The 24,958-nt window shown below is 34.8% G+C and overlaps 1 non-coding gene across 1 annotated transcript; it reads right to left on the bottom strand.

Annotated features, from left to right (window-relative positions):
- Positions 1-316: 316 nt before the first annotated feature.
- Positions 317-423, bottom strand: LOC112746725 (small nucleolar RNA R71). Its single transcript, XR_003174593.1, has one exon. It is a non-coding gene; the product is annotated as a small nucleolar RNA R71 (small nucleolar RNA).
- Positions 424-24,958: the final 24,535 nt, after the last annotated feature.

The following is a 24,958-nucleotide window of genomic DNA, read 5'->3' as shown; positions in this document are numbered from 1 at the left end:
TATTATGGTGCCTCCTATAGCTGCAAACAACTTTGAACTGAAGCCACAGCTAGTTACTCTTGTGAAATAGAATTGTCAATATCATGGACTCCCTCAGGAAGATCCAAATCAGTTTATTTCTGATTTTTTGCAGATTTGTGACACTATGAAGACCAATGGAGTGAATCATGAGGTATACAAACTCATGCTCTTCCTGTTTGCTGTGAGGGACAGAGCAAAACTGTGGTTAGACTCTCAACCCAAGGAGAGTCTTGATACTTGGGACAAGGTTGTCACTGGATTTTTGACTAAATTTTTTCCACCTCAAAAGCTTACTAAGCTAAGAGTGGAGGTTCAGACTTTTAGACAGAAAGATGGCGATACCCTTTATGAAGCTTGGGAGAGATTCAAGCTACTGACTAGGCAATGCCTTCCAGATATGTTCTCTAGATGGACTCAGCTGGATATCTTTTATGAGGGCTTATGTGAAATGTCCAAGATGCGCTTGGATAATTCTGCAGGTGGTTTTTTGCACATGAAGAAGACACCAGAGGATACTATTGAGCTTATTGAGTTGGTTGCTAACAACCAATACTTATATTCCTCCAATAGGAATCCTTTGCACTCTGAGACCTCTCAAAAGAGAGGTGTTTTGGAAGTGGAAGCTGTTGATGCTCTTCTTGCTCAAAACAAGCTTTTGTCTCAGCAATTAAATCTAATTACTCAACGGTTGAGTGGAATGCAAGTTTCAGCTGTCAACACTCAGAATGCACCCCAAGAAGCCTCTTATGACATGACAGGTAATTTTATGCAAAATGAAAATTATGATTATGCTCAATTTTCTTCTGAACAAGTTAATTACATGGGGAGTGCTCCTAAAAATCCCAATAATGATCCCTATTCTAAGACCTACAATCAGAAGTGGAGAAATCACCTAAATTTTGGGTGGAGAGAGCAACCTCAGAGGCCACAGAATTTTAATAATAATTCTCAGGGTGGTTTTCAATATAATAATTTTAATAACCACCAGTTTCAGTCATCTCACCAAGAAACTTCTCAGCCCCAGCAAAACAATGATTTGGAAGCAATATTGGCAAGTTTTAGATAGGAAACCAGAGTATCAATCAAGAACTTGGAGATTCAGATGGGTCAATTAGCCACAAAAGTTAATGAAATTGATCAGAGGACCACTAATAGCCTTCCTGGTAACACAATTCCAAATCCAAGAAAGGAATGCAAGTGTATCACCTTGATAAGTGGACAAGTGGCAAGTATGGAAGCACAAGTTAATGAGGAGCCAGTTGAAAAGGAAGCTCCAGAGGAGAAGAATGAAGAAGTATAGCACGCCCCTCCAAAGCGTGCAGACAACCCATTCCCAGACTCTCTTGACACTTATCCTACATTGCCAAAGGCTCCTGAGTACAAGCCTAAAATGCCATATCCTCAGAGACTTCAAAAGGAGACCAAGGACAAGCAGTTTTCAAAGTTCTTGGAAGTCTTCAGAAAGTTGCAAATCAATATTCCTTTTGCTGAGGTTTTGGAGCAAATGCCTCTCTATGTCAAGTTCATGAAGGAGCTGTTGTCAAAGAAGAAGCCTTTAAAGGGAGATGAGACAGTGGTCCTGACTAAGGAATGTAGTGCCATCATTCAGAATAACTTGCCAAGGAAGATGCCAGATCCAGAGAGCTTTCAAGTTCCATTCACCATTGGGAGCACAACCTTTGAGAAAGCGTTATGTGATCTGGGAGCAAGCATCAATTTAATGCCCTTGTCTGTGATGAAGAAGCTGCAAATCCAAGAGGCACAACCCACAAGGATAGCATTACAGATGGCAGACAAATCTATAAAGCCTGCATATAGATTATTGGAAAATATCTTGGTCAAAGTGGGTAAGTTCTTTCTCCCAGTAGAGTTTGTGATTCTTGATACAGGGGAGGATAAGAATGCCTCTATAATCCTAGGAAGACCTTTCCTAGCCACTAGAAGAGCTCTAATTGATGTAGAAGTGGGTGAATTAGTGCTTAGAGTGCATGATGAGCAACTAGTCTTTCATGTATTCGAGGATGTACATTCACCAGGTGAAGGAGAGAGGTGCATGCAGACTGAGCTTATTGATTCAACCCTTCAAAAATCCCTGATGATCCCAGGGAAGCACACGCCACATCCCACGCTGAACTTGGGAAAAGCCAAGTTCAGCGTGGACTCAAAGGGACACACTAAAAACCACACTGCCTTCTCCACGCTGAACTTGGGAAAAGCCAAGTTCAGCATGGATCCTCAATATCAAAGTGGTCCCCAGGCTTCCATACAAGCTGCGCATGAAGACAAATTAATTTTGATTAAATTTGTATTTTATTTTAAAATAGGAAAAGATATTATTTTAGTTTTAGGAAATATATTTTACATTAATTAGGATTAGATATAAAAGGGAAAAGAATCGGTCCTTCGGGCTTTCTCTTCTCTTCTACCTCATTTCGCAATTTACAGTTTTACGAATCCTAGTTTCTCTCTCTGAACCATGAGCAACTAAACCTTCACTGTTAAGGTTAGGAGTTCTGCCTATAGTATGGATTGATACTATTATTTTTCTATTTTAATTCATGTACTGATTTATAATTCAAGAATTGTTTTCGTTCTTTATCTTATGAATTTGGGTGGAATGAAAGTATGACCCTTGTTCTAATTGAGTTCTTGTATAACTTTTTCTGCTTGTCTAATTAAGTAAATTAATCAACCATTGTTGCTTAGTCCATCAATCCTCGTGGGATCGACCCTCATTCACTTGAGGTACTACTTGGTACGACCCGGTGTACTTGTCGGTTAGTTTGTGGTTATAAATTCTGCACCAGGTGACCAGGCACGTATAAATTGACGGGTATGGATAGCCCCCATTGAGTGATTTGAATGATGAATGAATGTGAAATCTATGCATAGACTCATGGGATGCACGACAGGGGATAGTCTAAGGTTTTTGGACTTGTCGGGTTGGCTGGATAACCAACAGATGAGCCTCATCAGCCATAGGATAGGCATACATCATGTGTATTGTTTGTTTTGATTGATGTGCATTACCTGGGATTGCCTAACTAAACATATACATCCTACTACCTGTTATACTTGTTACTTGCACTATCTGTTCCTTACTTGTGTGTGAATCTGTTTGGTTGTTTGTCTTTGCTAAATTATGGATGACAGAGGGATGGAGGAATGGTGAACTGGTTAAGTGTTAGGTGTTAGGTGTTAGGTTTTAAAGCAAGTTAGTATAGTGTACTTAGATTACCTACCCCTATTTATGGCTTCTGTTTAGAAATTAAGTTTTATAATTTTATGACGGAGTTCTAAGATTGCCTCTGGCATTCCCAAGACCTTATTTATTATACGCGTGGCACCTTTACCATGTTGAGAACCTCCGGTTCTCATCCCATACTATATTGTTGTTTTCAGATGCAGGTCGAGAGGCTCCTCGCTAGGCGTCTGGATCTTCGTAGCGGAGTAGTCCCTGGGTTATGTTAGATTTTCTGTTTGTATATATATATACCTATGAACTTAGCTTGCTCTCCAAGAAACTTGTTATTTTGTTCCTCATAGAGGTTGAAGAAGAGATAGGATCTTATTTTGTATTTTGTGTATTTTGGGACACCTATATATATATATATATATCCCCCGGCCAGCCTTGGCTTCGCGGGCTGAGTCAGGAGCTAGTTATGATGTATTCTTGGCTTTCTTTTACTCTGTTGCTTATTCTTATCCTTATCTTCTAGGTTTCTTAGCACGCAAGTAATCTTATTCCTTGAGCATTGCGCTTTTTATTTTACGATTTTTGTTTACCCGCTTTTCAAGGCTCCAAGTATATTATCTCTTTTCACTATTATATGTATCTATTTTATGGATTAGAGGTCCGTAACACCACACTACCTCTGTTCTATTACTTAAGCGTAAAACGCTGTGTAGTAGGGTGTTACATATTAGGTGTCCGGAATCAAGGTATAATACATTGTCAATTATCATGATAATCGCAAATCAAAGGAAACTCTATTACTATGTTCATCTTGATAATATCCTATTGACAAATATACGGTAATAATAACCATTAGAAATTCTTAGATTGAGTTATTTCAATAGTCATATCTCTATATGCATCATTTATATATATAATTTAATAAATAAGATATATTAATCTTTATCCAATGAAGACTATTATATATATATATATATATATATATATATATATATATATATATATATATCTTTTCGGATTATTAATGTCTTTTTTAATAATCTTATGACCAAGAACAATTTAGATTAAATTATAAAAGATTTATCTTTCATTATTATCATCACTATCACAATGATAAATCTCTAAATTTAATCAAGAACCTTATTATATTAACATTTTAATATAATAACAATAACAAATTATTTGACATATGATTGATTGAATTGTGGTCATACTACTTATTCCCAACACCGACACCTTTCCTTCTAAATATTCCAAGTTATAACCAAAACCAATCAAGCTGTTTGAGCGCTTGTTCCTTGAAGTCCAATTTGTAACATTGAATCTCTCCACTAATCGAAGAACAAGGAATATCTATGGTTTGAAATGAGGTAAGACAAATGACTCTTCTTCCACACTAGATTAGTATCTCCACAGAAAAATAGACAATGCATGAGTGATTCTGGAGCTGACTTGCAGATTGGACAAGTTGACAGAGTGGATAGAAACTGCTAGTAGATGAGAAGCAGAACATACAGGAAGCTTACCATGGAAGATTTTTCACACAAAGAGTAAAATCTTGTGAGAAATTTTCAGCTTCCATAGATGGCTCCAAATTGGCCTCTGTTGCATGAAGTTCGCACAAAATTCAATGGAAATATGATAAAATTGGTAAGCAATCTTGTACTCTGATGTAATATCATATATTTTTGCTCTGTTTATTACCGGTTGAATAATGTCTTCACCTTCTCCTGAGGTTATGGAGAGGATTAGCTGAGCAATTTTTGGAGAAAAAAGATTTGAGATTAATTATTTTTTAGATTTTACACTTTAATTTCAATAAATTTTTATTCTCTTAAAAGTCCTCAAAAATTAATGTTGTTTGATAAATTAGTCTTTTTATTGTTTTAAAAGATGACTAATTTGTATTGGATTGTATTTTTTAAAGATCTGATTATTTTATTATAAAATTTGTTAGAGACGTATTTTTTCAATACATATATTAAAAAATTGATTGAAAGCAACGGAAGAATTAATTTCTCTGATGAAAGTAATTTTTAAGAATTTTTAAAAATAAAATTTATTAAAAATTAAAGTGTCTAATTTAAAATTTTTTAAAAACTAATTTAGATATTTATTTAAAGATGTATATAAAAAGTACTTATAATTTTATTTAAAAAAAACAAAAACCTCCAATTTTTTTTAATTGAAACAGGGGCTAATGCCTATAAAGAAAAAATTTAAATACAAACTAGATAGAATAAGATAGTCCCTTTTTTATTTTGTTCATTACACTATTCACATACCTACATTTTAAAGTTTTTTAAATTCTATCTCACTTTTACCTTAGATTTGAATTTGGTGTAGTTTATTTAAGAAGCAATTTCACTTGTCACTTGATCTAGACCTCCATTGCAAATCCCTTTTATTATCACTGAGAATACTAACTAGATCAAAGGAAAGGAAGATAAATTCCAAAACAAAAAACATCTAAAATTAAACGCTTTTTTTCTAGACAATCGCAATATTTATTGCCTTCTAAAAACTTTCAAATTATTGAGTTTTTTTTTTTTTTAACAAAGCTGTTAGTTTCAGTTTTTTTTTTTTAGGTTTAATTATTTTTTTAGTCCTTATAGTTTCATCAAATTTTTAATTAGGTCTTTATACTTTTTTCTTTTTTAATTGAGTCTCTACACTATTTTTAATTTTGTAATTAGATCATTTTTATATAAAAAATGTTAAAATTAATAGAATATTTTCCTAAAATACATACGGTCAAAGATCTAATTAGGTCTTTAATTATGAATACCTTCAATTTGCGAAGAAATATTCAGTTAACTCTAACATTTTTTATACTATGAAGGACCTAATTATAAAATTAAAAACAGTATAAAAATTCAATTGAAAAAAAAAGTAGAGATCTAATTAAAAATTTGATAAAACTATAAGAACTAACACAATAATTAAACTTTTTTTTATCTTGATATAAAGTTGTCAGTTTCAATTTAACTAAAGCTTTTTAGCTAAATCGACAATTATCATCCTAGTTTGGACCAAAGTTCTATTAGGACCATTTTAGTGTGTGTGTCTATATATATAACAGTTCTTGAGCTTTAATCCTGTGAGATCATTAGCTCCGGTGTAAATTATCTTTCTCTAGAATTAATGGAACATGCCTACATGGTACGTTAATATAGTAATCTAGTCTTTAAGTGCCAACTTAAAATGCTCACCCAACCTAACTCTTATTAATTTTATTAAAACATCTTCCTCTCTTCTTAAAGGAGAAGAACATGAGCAGGCTCTATTGTTTAACCCTAACGTTATTGTCACTTTTTCTTTATGTAGCCACTATTTCTACCATCATGAGCCGTGGAAACCATTCGTCAGAAACTAGCTATAGGAGTCGCACTTTGCGTGATTATAATTTTGGTGGAGACAGTAAGAGCTACACTTTTTCTTCTGGGAGTGTTAGACAGCAAAAAAAAAAAAAAAGAAATTCGTCTCTTCCAAATATCACCATGTCTGATATACAATTCTCTTTTAATCTTGTACAAAATTTAATCCGAATAGATTCTTCCTAAAATGCCCTAATTACAATGTAAGTAATTATTTATAATTTTTGCATGAATTTGATTTTTTTTTTTTGTATATTTTCTAATTTTTGTATAATTTTTATATTTTTACAATTGAGTTTTTGGGTTTAATTTTCAAATCACAATAGTTTCACATTGTCTGTGTTTTAAGTGGCTAGATGTTTTAATTGAAAAAAATATTGATGAGGACATTACTTGTTGGAATATTTTAATGGAAAGGAGGTTGAAGGAGCTATAACATATAGTGAAGGAGTTAGACATGGAAGTAAATATGAAAATCCAGAGAGAGATATCCCAAGGTGATGGATATGATAACAAATGTTTTAGGATTGCGATTTTGGGTATGTTAGTTTTCTGATTGCATTAGTTTTTAAGACATGTCTTAAATAAATGATGTAAAATTATGTTAGGTATATTGTGACTATTATTTTGGCCTGTAATGCTTTTGAAATATAACCAATCTTATATAAGGTTATATTTTATGCTAATGAATTTAGTATTAGTTGTGTTTTTTATTGTCAACTTATTATGGATTCATTTAATGTTGAATGAGATTGGATTACACTTCAAATATATTAGCACATCAATGTATGAAAATATGGTAACAAAATAATTGTGAGTACAATTTAAAATATTTTTTTCTTTTATTTAAAATAAGATGATACAATATGACTCTGATATGTGCAAGAAGATAGTAGCATGTAAGACCCGGTTAATTAACGGCTAATTAACCCGTAAATGAGAATTTATTCTAGAAAGTCAAAAATATTATTTTTATGGCTAAATGTGATAGAGGAGAGTGAGACGAGAATTTCGGTACCAATTTTATGGAAATCGGACCAAGATTGGATCGAACGGGCCAAACTGGTCCAACCGGACCCAAAGTGGGCCCTTGGCCCAACTAAACTAAACCAAAACCCTAGTTTTCAGCATTCTCTCTCCTCACAATACACTAAACACGCTGAAATGGAGGCTATGGAGGGAAGAACACTCTCTCAAGTTCTCTCCCTTGGTTGATCTTCAAACCACCATAACTTTTGATCTAGAGCTCCGATTGCCGCTCCGTTTGCAGCCACGTGTTCATCGCAGAAAGCTCTACAAAACTCATACAATTAATCTTGAGGTAAGCCATGTTTTACTTTTTGAAATTCCAGCCCTCGATTTCGAGTTTCATGAGCAAAAATGTTGAGATTTTGGGTTCTTTGATGTTATAGGACCCAACTCTCTTGAAGGAGAAGGTTAATCTTGTTTCCTTGGACCTTGGGTGTGGTAAGATTCTCAACCCTAGTATAAATTATTGTTCTATGATGTTTGGGTATTGAGATGTTGTGTATGGATATGATGATTGTGGCTTAGGTTGTGTATATGTGAATATTGGAGCTTGATTGATAATTTTGGAAAGCTTGGAAGAGGGTTTTGTGTGATAAAATCTGTTCTTGGAGGTGTTGATACCTTGAGAGCTTGTGGACAAGTGGTTTGGAAGTGCTCCGGTTGAGCTTGAGAAATTGGCTAAGGTATGGTTTCGGTTTCCCGTATCTAATATGTAATGTGGTAGGAAATACTTAGGCTAGAGGCCCTAAGATAGGCATTGAATTGTTGGTGTTGTTGAATGGTTGAGATATATGATGTGTTCATATATGTGTTTATGAATATTGATGCCTTGATTGTGTGATATATGAGAAATGCATGTTGTGATATATGCTTGATGGATGATTGAGGTTGAATTGATGGGTGGTATCATGTTGATGGTGAGTATGATGTTGATCATGTATAATGATGGTTGATTTGGAAATTGATATTATTGGAAATTGGGATGAGAAGGATGTATGACATGAGATTGTGTTTGTCCTTTAGCCATTGATTGAGAAGTGTTAAAATGGTTGGAGGTAGTTTTGGGAATTTTGGTAAAATGTCAATGTGTGAGTTGAGGATGGCTTGTTGTTGATTTTGGTACATTTTGAATGATTTCAAAGAGAAGGGTTGAAATTGGCATGTTTTGATTGATCTTGAAAAGAGTTGAAAGTGGCTTGTTTTGAAAATCGCACTTTGTGGTTTTGAATGAAAATATGGTTTTTGGGCATACTCTGACGGGACATAACTTGGACTACGGATCTTTGATTTGTGCCAAATCTGTTTAGAAATGAAATTGGATCTGGGATGTCCATGCCGTTCGAAGAACGGGTGAAAAATAATTTAAAATGAGAGAGTTATGACCGGCGGAAGATTGGGGGTTGAATCTGTGAATTCTGCAGCTTTTAACTTAGAAAATTTTTAGCAGAATGATCCCTCGCGCGTAGGCGCACTTGGCGTGTACGCGCCGTTCTTCGAGAAAGCATCATCCACGCGTGCGCGTGGTGTGCGCGGGCGCGTCGATGCGCTGCATCGAATGCCCAGCCATTTTTCCAGAGAGTTGTGCCAGAGTTGTGTCAGTTTTGTGCCTGGGATACAATGTATTCGCGCGTATGCGTGGCTGACGCTTGCGCGTCGTTTGGCTAATTTTCAACCCGCGCGTTCGCGCGTATGACGCTTGCGCGTCGATGAGTTATAAGGCCATCCGCGCGTAAGCGTGGAGTGCGCGTACGCGTGGCCCTGTTTTCATCCCAAAGTTGATTTTTGAGTTTTAAAAGCCAAATTTCATACTTCTAAGCCTCCGATCTCACCACTTATGTCTTAAATCATTATGATATGCCTAGCATGAGAAAAAGGGCTAGTGAATGTGGTAACTTGCGAGTGAAGCAAGGGAAAAATGAATGATCATTGAGGATCAAAGATGATTATGTGAGATGCGGAGAATGGCGGTGGAAGTGCTTGTTATGCCATGGGCCGAAAGGCCGTAATTGTTAATGAATTGGCTGGTTATGGATTTAACCGTGAGCCGGATAGCTGGATTATTGCCGTGTTACGGCGGAGCCATGTTTATGGCCAAGTATAAATGCATATATGCTGTTGATTGAATTGTGAATGTTTGCACTTCCACCATTGGAGATGAGGGTTTCCCTGGGTAGTAGCAATGGCTAGCCACCATGTGCTCCAGGTTGAGACTCGAAGCTCTGTTAACCCAATGTCGTAAGTGTGGCCGGGCACTGTGAAAGGCCCGGATGAGCTCGCCCCCATAAATATTCGCCAGTGATGGTGATGGATAAATATTCACCAGTGATGGTGATGGATAAATATTCACCAGTGAGGGTGATGGATAAGGATCATGATTATGATCAAGTTTATGATGAGTATAACTCAAGTTGGGGATGCACGACAGAGGGACAGTCCAATGGTTAGCTACCAGGACTTGTCGGGTTGGCTCTATAACCGACAGATGATATCATCAGCCACTAGGGACAGGCATGCATCATAAGCATACTACATGAATTGTTTGAGATTGCCTATTTGACTGCATATTACTTGCTAATTGTCTAAATGCCCTATCTGTTCTTATTTGTATATCTCTTGTCTGAATAACTGTGTTTGCCATATTATACTCCTGCTGGTGGTTGGGAGGTCTGAAGGAATTGGAAAGGGAAGTATTAGTTAGACTGAAGAATCTTTAGTCAGTTGCCGCTTACGGTTTAGCTTGTTTATAAGCTTTGATATTATCTGGAGGAAGTTCTAGGATTGCCTTCGGCTTTCCTCTATTATTATGTATTATATATGTGGAAGCTGTTACCGTACTGGGGACCTCTGGTTCTCACCCATGCGGATTTTGTGGTTTTCAGATGCAGGACGCGAGGCTTCTCGTTGAGGCATGCTGGAGACTTCTGGATTTAGCGAAGATCCTTTGTTTTCGGGACTCTGTTTTGGTTTATATATCTTGTTTAGATACTTTTATCTCCATTAAATAATACAAACTGTGATGACTCCTTCTAGAGGGGATTTTGGAGATTAGATTTCTGTATCTGTGTCCCTTTGGGTTTCCTTTGGGGTTTTCCTTATTTTATCATATGTATATATTGCTATGCTCGGACCGGTTATCTTCGCAACCGGATTTTGAGTCTTGATATTCCCGTTTTTGACACTCTTTATATATATGATCTTGCGTTAGCTTATCCTTTGTTCGTTGCGTTATCGATCGGAGTGTTGCGCATTCGAGTTACGATTTTTGTTTACCCCTTTTTCTAAAAAGGCTCCTAGTTAATATCAATCATTCATACTACTATACGTACTAAATTTTTGTTTTAGAGGTCGTAATACCTTGCCATCTCTAAATTATGACTTAAGCATAAGACTCTGTATGGTAGGGTGTTACATAGCAGATAATATAATTATAAGCACAATCCGAAAGAGTAGCATAATATATCCTAATTTACGTAATCAAAAGCAAGTAATTGTTTATACAGTAACAAGATATACATGACTCTAATATGCTGGTTTTTCAATATATAGACCAGCTCATAAATTTATAACTACTAAGGTTATTAACACACAATTCAGTTCATAATAAAACATGTCAAATAACAGGGTACTAAATAAAAAGTATCTTCAGCAAGTGCTTGCTCTTTTTTCATTACTTGCTTTTCATTAATCAATATCCTCAAATTTTTCTTGGAGCCTAAATCAGTGTAGGCATGAAAATAAACATGCTTACAGATGTCCCTAAGTTAGCTGCTCTAAATGTCTCTAAATTATTTTTAATTGGTGGTACTAGAGGCTTCACAATGAGTTGCTTCATTTGAGCCCAATAAGAAGTGGTGGTACTCGACCAGTAGGAGGTGTTGGTTGAGTAGCATGTATAAGATAAATAACAATTTCAGCCTAATGAGACAAAAAATAATAAATTTATTGTCACAAGTCTTCTATTCTATACTTATTAGAGTGAGATCTGTGCGATGCATGGGATGGTAAATTAATGATATTATAAAATATATTTTAATAAGTATTATATTGTTTAAAAATTAATTAAAATATATACAAATTAATATTAAATTTTTGGTATTTTTTATTTAAAATCTTTTATAATACAAATTTTTTTTATATTAAAGTTGTATAAAGTTACATCTTTATTTGTTGTTTTTATTTTTGCATTTGTTTTAATTGACGGAGTTAGTTTTTTTATATGATATTTGTCCTCTTTTTTTATTTTCGATTTTTATTAGACTTGTTTCTTTCTTCATATGTTCTTGTGAAGACATGTTTTTGAACTGTTAACTTGTATATATTTTTTATTATCTTTTTGATAAATCACTATTTCATGGTTTATATTGTGTTTAATTGTGTGGTTTTATCTTGATTCTTACCCACTTATTCATTAAACTAGCATGCATTTATATTTCCTTCCTGAAATTATTACATGTTTGAAAACTGCTTCCTAGAGACTTTTAGTTATGTATTTTTATTCTCCTTTATTCCATTCAATGTCGTGATCTGTGTGTTAAGTGTTTCAGGCTTTATAGGGCATGAATGAGTTAGAGATTGGAAAGGAAGCTAGCAAAAATGGAAGAAACACAAGAAATTGAGGAGATAACCAGCGAGAAGTGACGCGGTCGCATGGCTCACGCGACCGCGTGAAAGAGGAGAAATCGCAGTAACGCGGTCGCATGGCTCACGCGACCGCGCGGATTGGAAAAGCTCGAGCGACGCGAAAGCGTGGACGATGCGAACGCGTGGCAAGGAAAAGCGCGAATGACGCGTCCGCATGGATGACGCGATCGCGTGACATGCGCGATCTGCATAATCTGCAGAATTCGCTGGGGGCGATTTTGGACCCTATTTTGACCCAGTTCTCGGTCCAGAACAACAGACTAGAACCAGAGAACATGCAGAAACCAAAGAGAACATTCATTCTACACAGTTTTAGTTTTTAGATCTAGTTTTACTCCTCCTCTAGGTTTTCTCTCTACACATTCATAGTTTTTAGGATTATTATTTTACATCCATAGTCTGGGATATTGAGAAGAGCTATTACCTCATCAACACTTCGTCATTCTAGTTCGTTTTTTTTACTTGGTCTTACTCTTCCATGTTCTTTGCTTTGTTTAATTTTACCATTGGAATATTCTTAGGGTTATTTAATACAAGGATCACTTTTATTTTTAATTGACTATTTTAATTTTTTTTATTTACAATGTCTTTCTTTAATTCCTTTTCATATGCTATGAATTTTATCTTTACAATGAGTGAGTAGTTCCCTAACTTGAGGGGGAAATGATTGAAAGGAACCCTTGAGTTGGAAGGCTTGAAAGAAAAATTGTAATTGAGTTTATGGTTGGATTGCCTCCTACTCACTAACACCAATCCCTTTTAATTAAGTGGATTGCGACTTGTGAATGGACGTAGCATTCCAACTTGTTTGACTTTCCTTCACCCAGTGAAGGATAACTAAACAGGATAACCTTTAATTGTCAATTAATCCTGAGAGCATTCCAACAATAATAGGGATTCCAACTAATCAATTCCCAGTCAAGGCTTTTATTTACATTATTCCAATTCATCAATTTAATTTCCTGTTGCCCAATTCAAATCTTTTTGAACCCCTCTGATTAACAGAATAGCACACTTTTCTGCAACTCGTTGGAAGACGACCTGGGATTCATACTCCCAGTATTTTAAATTCAATTTTCTGTGACACCTTTCTAAATTGATAGGCAGATTTCTGGCGAATTAAGAACTATATTTGCAACGTATATATTTTAATAATTTTTAATTCGCTAATTTCTGCCCGCATCACTTTTTTATTCCATCTTTGTATGTATATTCTTCATATGTGTCTTGAATTTGTTTACTTTTCTTTTTTCTTAATCTCTTTATTGGTATATCATCTAGATGTGATAATATTAGTGTTGGTGAAATTAGTTCCTATAATCAATAAACAATATAAATTATGTTTTGAATAAATAAATTTTTTGTAAAATTATATGTTTTATTTATTGTAATAGGGGTTGAGTTTCAGTATTTTTTATTAGGACAAATATCTTAGTAACAATATATTGTTGAGAGTCTTTTTTAAAAGTTAAAATCTTTTACTTTGAATTTTAATATAAGTGTAAGATTGTATAAATTCTTCAATTGAAATGGTGCTTTAGTGACATTACTGACTTTGAGTATAATTAGATTTAAGGCAATTGTGCTAAATAATTTTTTTATCAAATAGCACAAAAGTTATTATAGCACTTTGATTTGTAACTTTTAATTTAATTTTAAATATGTAATAATTATTGAGATAGTAATTTATAATTTGATGAAATTTTTTATGATAAGTATAATTTGATAGAATTTGATAGAATTTTTTATAATATGAATCTGTAATAATTTTTTATGTTGTAGCACGAAAACTTTATTTTTTGTAGATTTTTTTAACATCTATTTGTTTTTCTTTTCCTAGTGCATATACTTCTCAATGACATCTATAATAGTAAGAATAAAATTTTTTAGAATATTTATGGTATATATATATATATATATAAGTTATTTTTAATAAGAATAATTTAAATATGATAAAGTAAAAATACCTGTTAATATTTTTTTTAGTCTATTTTGTCAGACAATGTCTTGAATGATATAAACTCAAAATAGTAGTGAAAAATGATCAAAATTTATTCTTTAATTTAAATAGCATATTAAAATAAGTATGATTATAAGAATCTTAAAATATAATTAAATGTAAAGTATTACAAAAATTTAAAAAAATTAAAAATAATAAAAGTAATAAGAGTATTTTTTCATAAATTTATTTTAAAAATATAATAAATATTTTTATTTTGTACCTAATCATCTAATAGAATCATTTTTAAGTAGACAAGTTTCTCTTCATTTATTGGTGTAAATATTTTTTATAGGCGAATCAAAAATTGTGAAATAAAATAATAGTGATAAAAGACCTATGTATGATACATAAGTAGGTCAAATAGGATAGAATTAAAATATTTTGTAACTTTAAATTTATTATGATAATATTATTGTTATGATACTTTTTTAATGTAGATATTTATTACATTTAATTAATATTTTATATTTTTATTGAATAATAACATGTAATAAATTAATTAATTATGTATTGGAGATATGGTTTTAATTTTGTTAATATTTTACTAGAAATTGATTGGCTAATTTCTAAGGTTTTGTCAAGTAATCAAAATTGATAATGTAGCTCATTAGAAGAAGAAATATAGCTTAGATCCAATATTCAAAGAGTTAGTATCAACTTTTATATAATAAAAATAGATAAATAGATTAATCCATTATTTTGTGATGATTGAGATAAATTAATCTCTTCAACATGCTCTAAACTAGCTAAGGTTGTCAAGCTTGTCATCTTCTTATTTTTTTTATCTTTGCCTAAAAGTAACAATCCAAATATAACATATAATGAATACAGTTACTTAACCAATAATTCACAAATTTTATATTATTCAAATAGTCACAAAATTGCATACAATGACATAATCACTCATATCCACTACTAAAAAATTAGTTTTAGCGACAAATTTTTAGTGACCATAATACAATGGCTACTATTAATTTTATTTAAATTATATTTTAGTGGCAATTATACATTTGCCATTATTATTATATTTTATAATGGAAATTATTACTATTGCCACTAAACTATTACTGTTTTCCTATTTTAGTTCTAATTTTTTGCATCAACAACGGCCATTAACATTATTGTTGCTAAATTTTTTATTTTAATTTTATTTTTATCATTTTCTTCCATAGATTGCCAACACATAATAAAAGACTCTCCCACCCTATATCAGAAACTCATATCGGCACAACCTCAAGCATTCCCTCCATCGCCGACCACCGCCGCAGACCTTGCAATCGCCGACAACCGTCCATCATTCAAACTGCATCGTTGTTCCTATTTTCATCCTCCGCCTCAGATCTGCATTGCTGTCTTTGTTTCTTTGTTCATCTCAGATCTATGTCGCTATGACGGAACCGGCATCCCCCTTTCATCTTCAAAAGCATCGTCAATGATGGCAAGGAAGTTCGACGCAGAGGTTGAGGAGCTTCTTGACTGGATGCTCGCTGCAAAATTCCAAGCTTGAGCTCTTGTTCTCCAAGCTCTTCCTTCTCTGCATCTCCTCCAATTCCGATGCTGCATGTTCGTGAAAAGGTTCAACAGTTTTCTTCTCCCCTCTCTCTCTCTCTTTCTCTCTCTCTCTCTCTCAGCAATTTTGAGTATTTTAGCTTTCAAATTTGAAGATGCTACTGCTAATTTTTGTTAATACTTGTGTTAATTGTACAACTGCATAGGATTTCAAATTTTTGGTTGCGAGGAATTTAGAGAAATTGGTTTATTTTTGTTGAACAATGCATCTTCCCTTTTACCATCAAGAACCATCAAGAACAAGAAAATTGAAAGCTCTCATCAGTAAGGATACTGAGAAGAATCAATCGCCCACAGTAGCAGTGGACTCAGCTGCAGATGTTGTGAGGAATTTCTATGGCGGAATCAATTCCCGCGACCTTGATTCTGCGGAGGACCTTATTTCCCTCAATTGTGTCTATGAAGACCTCGTGTTTCCCCGTCCCTTTGTTCGTCGTAAGGTAATTTCACTTCCAACTCCTGAATCAAGTTGTTCTATGATTTAGGAATTAGGGTTTATTATCTCTTGTATTGTACAGGAGATTCTATAATTCTTTAGATATTTCACGAACGCTACCAGCACAGATCTACAGTTCGTGATTGATGATTTGTCCACTAACGACCACTCCTCTGTTGGGGTCACATGACATTTAGGTCTCTTCTCATATTCTTCTAATTTCAACTATATTTGCTTTTTTAATTGTTGTATTATTCATTTCACTGTTTGAAATGGTTGCAGAGTGAAAGGGAAAACCTTTTCTTTTTAGCAGAGGATGCAGTTTTTATCGTTTGGAGGTTATCAATGGCAAGAAACAAATAACATAATTTAGAATTTTAGATAGATTCATTAGCTACCTTAGGTTAATCAACTCATTGTTTGGAATTTTTATGATTGATCTCAAGTTATTGATCTCAAGATTTAGAATTTCAAATTTGTGGTTGTGAGGAACTGGCATAGAATAACTGAAGGGTATGATTTCAATTGGATGAATTTAAGTTTTCATCTTATACCCTCTAAATTCATCTTGTTGAAACCTTTCTTTGTTTTACTCACTAATATTCTTTAGTTTACCTCAACAGACAAAGGATATTAGTAGTGGGAGGTGGAGGAGCAGTAGGTTTTGCTGCAATTTAGATTGCAGTAGCTACTGGTTGTCATGTTGCAACCGCTTGTGGAGGTCAAAGCATTAAGCGACTATTAGCAGCATGGCAACCTGTTGGGTATAAATTGATAACCCCAATCGTGTTTTATATATGTATGCACACTATCAATTTAAACAAATTAAAATCCTTATTAGGGTGATCCTTAACTTATTATTATTGCCTTACTTGAAAATCATGATGATGAGGTTTTTTCACCTTGCACTTTTGTCAACATTATTGTTCATAAAATTAACCCTAATTCTTGGAGATGTTGGCACTGCTACTTCTTATGGACCTCCATATATACGTAAGAACACACAATTCTCTTCTTCTAGTTATAATAATTAAGTTCTAGATAGTCCTAATTAATTTGCTTCTCAAACTTTAATTAGTGGGGCCAATTCATACAATACTAGCTATATAACTAGGTACAGTATATATAAGAGAATAATTTCTATTACTTACTAATTTGTAACATGATGATTGTGAAACTAATTTTAATTTGTGCAGCCACTACTTGTGATGGAAATAGAAGAAGAGATGTAACATGAGGATCATATTACTTGTCATGCTCAGATATTTTAATTATGAAACTTTTTTGGATCATATTACTTCACATCTTTCAATGTACATATATTATTCTCTCTTTTAATGCTCAGATATTGCCACTGGCTTCCTTGCCAAAAGTACATATATTATTCTCTCTTTCAATGTATAATTCATTCATATTACTAAATGTATTTATGTGTTTGGTTTTGTAATATAAAAACAGTTCTGATGGAGAAGATACTGAGGATTCAACCAAATGTTAAGAAGCTATTTCACAGTGAGAAGGTTCTTTCTTGTACAAATTTCTATTTATTTGCTTATTTTTATGTTCTTTTGTGTCTTGTGCAATTTTATCTTACATTTATAGATGCTGCAAGGTCTTTTTCCTTATGAATTGTTTGTCAAGATTCATTGTCCTTAAATTACTCAACTAACTATCTTGGGAGAAAATATATTCTTGGATTCAAATTATGAACTGCATTTTCAATTAGTAGAAGATTATGAGCTGCATTTTTAATTTTCAATTTTCAATTGTCCTTATCACTTTTTCTGGTTTACTGCAGTTTTCATAGCTTCCTTATTATAGCACTTCACTTACCCTTCTTGCATTTCTTCTTGAGCTTGCTCCTATCAAAAATTCTTATTTCACTATGACTATTTACAGGGATTTGATGTTGAAGACTCTGTTTTACTACTTCAGCCATCATTTAATTACACAGGTCCTGAGTTGGTGAGGAGCACTATGCCTTTTGCAGGCTGGTCTTCTGATATTTTTAGTTTTGGATGTGTTGCCTACCATTTAATTGCTCGCAAATCTTTGTTTGACTGCCACAACAATGTGAAGGTGGTATTCATTAATCCTTTTATCTACCATTCTCTTGGACTTATGCTTATCAGTTGCTTTAGCTTGTCTCAGAAATTGTTTGAAGTAAATCAAAAGAGAGGGTCCAGAACTTGTGTACTTGTTTGTTGGTTAAAAATATATTGACATCCTATGTTCTAAACTCTAAATTCTAAGTCTTCAATAGTAAATTATAAATTCTAGAAATAGAAGATGGTTGCAATGTGATAGAATTAGTGAAGAGTATCTTGAGGGATTAGAAAAGTTTAGACCATTCCTTTCGTCATAGTAATGGAGAATCAATTTAGTGTTATTATCTTCTTGAACTCTGATTAAATAGCCTTCCAAACAACTTCATTGTAGCACTTGCAAGGTCATTAGGAGTCCAGTTCCAGAATTATCTTCCACAGGTGCTGCCTGCTATCCTAGATGGTATGGTACTTTCTTTGTCTTCTTTATGTGTTATTTATTGTTGTTACAAGTAAAGTAAATTATTTTTTATTTTTCCTTTAATATTTTGTAGGTCTTGCTGATAAGAATGAATCTGTACGTGATGCTGCACTAGGCGTTAGCCATGTCCTTGTTGAGCATTACGCTGCATTGTATGTTCTTTCTTTGATTTTACAAAATCACATATACAATAATTTTTTGTTTATCTTGCCTTTTGCAATATGCATATGTGGATATTGTTTGTGTAAGAACTGGAATTCTTATTGATGTCTGAATTATATTAATTGTGAATGCCACAAGTTGGGTTGCCTGGCACTAAGTTTTGGTTTCTTTTTTTATTTTGCAGGTTTCTGTTTTTATTGTGATCTAGGACATGGTTGTGCTTTATGATTCATTGCAACTTGCTCACAAGTGTATACTTAATTCCTTTTATGGATATGTTATGTGCAAGTGAGTATATTGATCTCTGTGTTTCTTGAAAATTTCATTAGGAGCATATAGTCCTATTAGGAGAATCAAGATAAAAAAAATAAATAAATGAATTAATAGAGTTGGGAAACAAGCTTTGGATGTGTATGGCAACTCTAGAGGATTAAACTATAGCATCCAAATTGAGTGGTCAAATTGGAGAGTGCTTTGGCTATTATTTACAATAGAAAAGTATGACTGAAGCTTAAGGGTAAAAATAAATGGTAACTGCATATTGACAATGTGTATGAGACTAGGTGTTGGGCTAGCATAGATAAAATGTTGCAATAAATGAATGGATTCAGTAGACAAGATATAATAAGGAATGGATGCATTAGAAAGAGATTTGGGGTAATGCCACTTGTAAAACAGATGGTAGAACTAGGTGGTTTGAATATGTTTGGTGAAGTCTTGTAGTTAAAGGTAAGGGGACCTAAAGATATGGATAAATCATTAGGATTGAGGATATCTATTCCTGCTTTCTTCTTGATGGAACTCATTGATAAACCCCATTTGTAGGGTTTATCTTGTGCTTGATTTAGGGGATTTTATACCCTTTTACCCACATTTATCCATTGAAATAGCATGGTTTTATAATTTCTCCTTTAATTGTGCTTAAGAGTGAAAACATGCTTTTTAGGACTTAAAATAGCTAAATCTAATTCTCCTTGATTCCATTAGATGCCTTGATATGTTTGCTAAGTGATTTAGATTTAGGAGGCGAGGATTGGACCAAGGGAATGTAGGAAAAGCATGTAGAAATGGAGAACTCATGGAGAAATAAAGGAAACGCAAAAGCTGTCAACCCGACCTCTTCGCACTTAATCGGCCATAACTTGAGCTACAGAGATCCAAATGATGTGGTTTCAGTTGGGTTGAAAAGCTAACATCTGGGGCTTCAAAACGATATAAGATTTTCTATGGTTGAACCGCGCATGGTGACGCGTACGCGCATAGTACGCGCACGCGCCGTTGCTGCCACCTGGTTCACTTAAAGCAAAACGTGGCCAGCGAATTCTAAAGCCTTGTGGGCCCAATCCAACTCATTTCTGATGCTATTTAAGCCAAGGATTGAAGGGGGAATGAAGAGACTTTTCATACTTTAGAAGTTAGTTACCATTAGTTTAGTAGTGAGAGTTAGTTTCTAGAGAGAGAAGCTCTCACTTCTCTCTAGAATTAGGATTAGGATTAGGTTTAGTTCTTAGATTTAAGTTTTAATCTTTGCTTTCTTCCACTTCTATCTCTCAATTCTTTGTTGCTACATTCAATCTTCTTCTATTCTTTTGTTGTAATTTCCTTTATGTTGTTCTTATATTTTGTTGTAGATCTAGTATTGTTCCTTCTACATTCTTCCAATTCAATAAGAGGTAATTCATAATAAATGTGTCTTCTTTGCTTTTCTATTGTTGATCTCTTGTTTTTGTAGTTGTAGATTCCTTTAATTCTTGCATTTAATAATGTTTACTTCTATTGCACTTTATGTGTTTGTTGAAATGTCTCTTTTAGTTTTAGTGTAGATTTTGTTCCTCTTGGCCTAGGTAGAGTAATTAGTGACACTTGAGTTATCTAATTCCTTTGTTGATTGATAATTGGAGAGATTGCTAATTGGTTTGGAGTGCACTAAAGCTAGTCTTTCCTTGGGAGTTGGCTAGGACTTGTGGCTCAAGTCAATTCATCCACTTGACTTTCCTTTAATTAGTAAGGGTTAACTAAGTGGTAGCAACGAACAATTCTCATCACAATTGAGAAGGATAACTAGGATAGGACATCTAATTTTCATACCTTGCCAAGAGCCTTTTATAGTTGTTAGTTTATTTTCATTGCCATTTACTTTTCATGCTTCTTATCCAAAACCCCAAAATAACTCATAACCAATAACAAGACACTTTATTGTAATTCCTAGGGAGAACGACCCGAGGTTTGAATACTTCGGTTATTAATTTTAGGGGTTTGTTTTAGTGACAAACAACTTTTTGTATGAAAGGATTATTGCTTGGTTTAGAAACTATACTTTACAACGAGATTTTATTAGTGAATTTCTAAACCGTCAAGAATCTATTCATCAAAATGGCACCGTTGCCGGGGAATTGCAATGGTGTTATGTTATTGGTTATTGTATATATGTGAATATGTTTGCTTTTGTTAGCTCTTGCTAGTTTTAGGATTTAATTTTCTTGCTTCTTATTTGATTTTGTTTTCATTTTCTTCTTGCTATCATGAATTCTCACCTTGGCTATGAGTTTGGTTATCAACATGTTGTAAGAAATGAGGACTATAATGAAGATGTGTATCAAGAATGGGATGACCAAAGGTGGGAGGAGCCATATGCGTATGATCAATCCTCATGGCAACAACCCCCACCAATGCACTATGAAGAAGAGCCATTCTATGATGCATATCAATCCAATGGTTATGGTGACTCACCTTGTGATTTTCAAGAACCACCACCATATGCCTATGATCCATACCCTCAGCATAACTTCCAACCATACTCACAAGCCCCTTCTTACCAACCACCTTCATATGACCCTAATCCATATCCATCCTACCAACAACCATATGAGCAATATGAACCACATATATAGAGCCACCACAATTCCAACATCAATATTTTCGTGAGCCACCTCCTCTACATTATTACCAAGATGGACCACCTCCAATATATGAAAATTTTCAACCACAAGATGAATACTACTTTCCACCACAACCTTCCATGGAAGAATACTCATATCCATTGATCCAAGAGCCACATGATCCTAATCATATTATCCAAGAGGAACAAGAGTCAAGGGATCGTCTCAAGGAAGCATTGGATCAATTTCAAGCAACTATGGAGTGTGTTGTGCAACAAGTGGAAAGAGTGGAAAATATAGAACCACCACAACTCTACCAAGAAGAACCACCTTCCTACTATGAACCCTCCCCCTAATTTAATGAACCCTTCCACCCACCCCAATCTCTAATGGATGAAACCTTTGGTGTTCTTGTTCAAGGGCAAGAAGAGATGAAAAGGGATGTGCAAAATTTCATGGCCACCTTGGATGCGGTGACAAATCAATTAGCCTCCCAATGCTTGAACACTCAAGGAACTCCCATGGCTACATGTGGAGAATCAAATGAAGAACGTAGCATGAAGGAGAGATTGGAAACTCCGGTGGGAAATGAAGGAAGTTGCTTTGTATTGGAACAATTGGAGGAAGCTTTAATTGTTGAAGACAAGGAAGAAGTGGTAGAAGACTTAGGAGATGCGGAGCCTCCATGGGAACATAGAGTTGAAGAAAACTCCTCCAAGATGATTAAAATTGATGCTAGGGAGGAAAGTGCACACCTTCCAAGGCATATTCCATATGAAGACTTGGATGGGATAGAGCAAGAATTGAGTTCCCATGGCAATGAAGAGCAAGCATCAAGTCCTAGTGGTGGAGAATCCTTTGAACTTGAAGAACCTTCTCCCGGTGTATTTGAAAATGTTGCGGAGGTAAACTTCTTTCACCCTCCCAATTATAGTTTGATTAAGGGAAAAGGCTTAGATAGTATTAATGAACAAAGGATTGAATTAGAGAGATCTTGTGAAGAGGTGGAAGTCCTTAGAAGTAGAAGGATGGGAGTGGAATACACTCTGTCAAGATCGTTGGAAGCATCTATGCCTAGGTTGTCATCTACCCTTTCACTTGAGTGGGTAAAATTCATTTCTATTAGCTTTATTGTCCCACTTGAGTATGGCTTGCTTGAAACGGATGGTCAACTTAGGATGCTTTGTGGGATGAAGCGTAAGCGAAAGATGTTTCGTGGTTGGCGTTGCAAATCAAGGCTCATTTTGGTTGATACTTCAAGAGTTGAATACAAAGGTGGGAATAGTGCTCAAATAGATGGGTCTAGGAGGATTGTTGAGCATTTCATAGAGAATTCATCTTGTTCACCACCCGGTTGGACTTATAATGATGATCAACCTCAAGACGGGTGTTGGTGCACGAAATTGTGATGTCCAGGCTCGAACAATCACTGGCAACGTGAGCAACTTGGTACGCGTAATCGTGATTACACTTTAATTATGTAAAATTCATGGCTCTTTCTTTCCCTGGCAATGGCGCCAAGAACATGGTGCCAATACCATGGTTCACAACTTCGATACAACTAACCAGCAAGTGCACTGGGTCGTCCAAGTAATACCTTACATGAGTAAGGGTCGAATCCCACGGAGATTGTTGGTATGAAGCAAGCTATGGTCACCTTGTAAATCTCAGTCAGGCAGATATAAAGTGATAATGGTGTTTTCGAATATTATATAATAAAATAGGGATAGAGATACTTATGTAATTCATTGGTAGGAATTTCAGATAAGCGAATGGAGATGCTTTCGTTCCTCTGAACCTCTGCTTTCCTGCTATCTTCATCCAATCAGTCTTACTCCTTTCCATGGCTGACTTTATGCAAGGGAATCACCGTTGTCAGTGGCTACATCCCCTCCTCTCAGTGAATAATATGCTCACGCACCCTGTCACGGCACGGCTATTCATCTGTCGGTTCTCGATCATGCTGAAATAGGATTCACCCTCCTTTTGCGTCTGTCACTAACGCCCAGCACTCGCGAGTTTGAAGCTCGTCACAGTCATTCATTCATTGAATCCTACTCGGAATACCACAGAAAAGGTTTAGACTTTCCGGATTCTCTTGAATGCCGCCATCATTCTAGCTTACGCCACGAAGATTCCGGTTAAGAGATCTAAGAGATATTCATTCTAGCTTATTTCATGTAGAACGGAAGTGTTTGTCAGGCACGTGTTCATAGGGGAGAATGGTGATGAGCGTCACACATAATCATCACCTTCATCATGTTCTTGGGTGCGAATGGATATCTTAGAAGCGAAATAAGATGAATTGAATAGAAAACAGTAGTACTTTGCATTAATCTTTGAGGAACAGCAGAGCTCCACACCTTAATCTATGGAGTGTAGAAACTCTACCGTATGAAAATACATAAGTGAAGGTCCAGGCATGGCCGAGATGGCCAGCCCCCAAAACGTGATCACAGGATCAAAATACAATCCAGGATGCCTAATACAATAGTAAAAGGTCCTATTTATAATAAACTAGCTACTAGGGTTTACATGAGTAAGTATTTGATGCATAAATCCACTTCCTGGGCCCACTTGGTGTGTGTTTAGGCTGAGCTTGAGTGTTGCACGTGTAGAGGTCTTTCTTGGAGTTGAACGCCAGCTTTTGTGCCAGTTTGGGCGTTCAACTCTGGTTTTGGCTCCTTTTCTGGCGCTGGACGCCAGATTTGGGTAGAAAGCTGGCGTTGAACGCCAGTTTACGTCATCTATTCTTGGCCAAAGTATGGACTATTATATATTGCTGGAAAGACCTGGATGTCTACTTTCCAACACAATTGGAAGCGTGCCATTTCGAGTTCTGTAGCTCCAGAAAATCCACTTTGAGTGCAGGGAGGTCAGAATCCAACAGCATCAGCAGTCCTTCTTCAACCTCTGAATCTGATTTTTGCTCAAGTCCCTCAATTTTAGCCAGAAAATACCTGAAATCACAGAAAAACACACAAACTTATAGTAAAGTCCAGAAATGTGAATTTAACATAAAAACTAATGAAAACATCCCTAAAAGTAACTAGATCCTACTAAAAACATACTAAAAACAATGTCAAAAAGCGTATAAATTATCCGCTCATCACAACACCA

The sequence above is a fragment of the Arachis hypogaea genome, chromosome 14 (assembly GCF_003086295.3).
Source record: "Arachis hypogaea cultivar Tifrunner chromosome 14, arahy.Tifrunner.gnm2.J5K5, whole genome shotgun sequence".
Taxonomy (NCBI): Eukaryota; Viridiplantae; Streptophyta; class Magnoliopsida; order Fabales; family Fabaceae; genus Arachis; species Arachis hypogaea.
This window is presented reverse-complemented; position numbering and strand designations above follow the sequence as displayed.